The sequence below is a fragment of the Nyctereutes procyonoides genome, unplaced genomic scaffold, assembly GCF_905146905.1.
Source record: "Nyctereutes procyonoides isolate TBG_1078 unplaced genomic scaffold, NYPRO_anot_genome, whole genome shotgun sequence".
NCBI classification, from domain to species: Eukaryota; Metazoa; Chordata; class Mammalia; order Carnivora; family Canidae; genus Nyctereutes; species Nyctereutes procyonoides.
The window spans coordinates 53,303,092-53,305,207 of record NW_026575125.1 but is presented as its reverse complement, the minus strand read 5'-3'; the positions used below and the strand labels follow the sequence as shown (position 1 = coordinate 53,305,207).

General features: G+C 48.7%; 1 pseudogene; it reads right to left on the bottom strand.

Moving 5' to 3' along the window:
* Positions 1–548: 548 nt before the first annotated feature.
* On the bottom strand, positions 549–1,279 carry LOC129518590 (WASH complex subunit 3-like; annotated as a pseudogene).
* Between the last annotated feature and the right edge of the window lie 837 nt (positions 1,280–2,116).

The window sequence follows — 2,116 nt, the reverse complement described above, 5'->3', positions numbered from 1 at the left end:
CACAGAGCAGAGTTGATATCAAGATGTGTATTGCCTCGGGGAAAGCTAGGATGGTGGCATAGTAGGAAGACCCTAGGTCTGCTTTGTCCCTTGAAACAGCTAGACAATTATCAAATCATTCTGAATATCTAAGAAATCAACCCAAGGACTGAGAGAACAAAGTGCATAGCTAGAGAGAGAGAAGAGGCCACATCAAGGAAGATAGGAAGTGCAGAGATGTGGTTTGGAGGAGAAATGAATCCTGGATGCTGCAGAGGAGGGGGAGCCCTGGTCATGGAGAAAGGTGAGAGAGAGTGTGGAGTGCACAGGGATACACGCAAGAACACTTCCCAAAGCCATTGGCTGGGAAAATGAGAGGGGATGATTTTAATGAGTTTTACAAATAGCAGGTCTCAAAGACTGGAGTTTTAGAGGTACCCAGGCTTGCCTGTGATAGAGACTTGAGGATGCTGCCCTACTCCTAGAGAGGAAGCAAGCAAATAACCCTGGGGCAGACTGCAAAATTCAAGGATCACTTAGGTGAAAGACTTGGGATTTTTTTTTGCCAGGTTATAAATGCTTTATTTATTTATTTTTAACATAGAAGAAGTTTGGTGGTGGATATATGGCCATTTGATGTTTTATGATTAAGAGTTCAAGTTCAGGTTCTCTTTCTTATAGAATGTATATGTATACCTACACATGTATATGTAACTGTTATAAAAATTAAGCTTAGTCACTAAAGAAGATTCACTATCTGAACTTTCTTCTGTATTTTTTTCACATTCACCATCAGGCACTGGAGCATCTGGCCTCTCAAGAAGATCTGGGTCTAGTCCTTCTGATATCATTTTGTTTCTTAATGCCATCACTGGAACACCCACTTGAACCATTTTGAGATATCTGGCATATTTTGGGTCCTTAGCTACAGTTAAGATATTTTCTGGTGTTACTTCACTTCTCTGTGGTCCAGAGTCTTGTAAACTGTTCTGCTGTGATTTCTCTGAAGTAGTTTCAGAATGTGATTCATTTGTGACACCAGTGACGCTTACAGGAGATACTTCAAATGTGACATCATTTAGGCCTGGAATGGATGACAACTTTACATCTAAAATATTGAGAGTTGTTTCAATATGCTGCACACGAGGAGAAAGGTCTGCTAGTTTCTCCTCACAAACTGTAGAAAAGCAGTTGAGGAACTGTACAGTGTGCACCACAAACTGGTTTAGAAATGCCACCGTCCTTTTCTTTTGAATAGCTGGCACCCTGACCCCATGAGAGGAAGCCCGTCCTCATCCATGTTGTCAGCGGGTGGGGGACCAGTAGCTCTCCCACAAAGCCCTCCGAAACCGGCCCGCCCAACCCGGCAACAATGTGCCAACACAAACCCCTGGGCCCACATTTGGAATTCAGGAGCACATTTCTAACTATATTTTTTTAAGCTTATGTAAAAATTAAAGAAAAATTCCATAACCAAAGAGAAACCCGGAGGAGGGGCAAGATGGCGGAAGAGCAGGGTCCCCAAATCACCTGTCCCCAAAAAATTACCTAGTTAACCTTCAAATCATCCTGAAAATCTACGAATTCGGCCTGAGATTTAAAGAGAGACCAGCTGGAACGCTACAGTGAGAAGAATTCGCGCTTCTATCAAGGTAGGAAGACAGGGGAAAAAGAAATAAAGGAACAAAAGGACTCCGAGGGGGAGGGGCCCCGCGAGGAGCCGGGCTGAGGCCGGGGCAAGTGTCCCCAGGACAGGAGAGCCCCGTCCCGGAGAAGCAGGAGCTGCACCAACCTTCCCGGGCTGAAAGGGGCTCGCAGGGAGTTAGAGCAGGACCCAGGAGGGCGGGGATGCCCTCGGGCTCCCTGGGACACTAACAGACACCTGCGAGCTCAGGAGAGTGCACCGAGCTCCCTAAGGGCTGCAGCGCGCACGGCGGGACCGGAGCAGCTCGGAGGGACTCGGGAGCGGCTCCAGGGAGGGAGCTGCGGGGCGGGAGCACGAATCCCACAGTGCAGGCCCCGGAGCACAGGGCGCCGGGACACAGCCCAGGATTCGGCCTCCCCCCGGGACAGGCAGAGGCCGGGAGGGCCCAGGACAGCAAGGACGCTCCTGCCCGGAGCTGAGCAGATCAGCGCC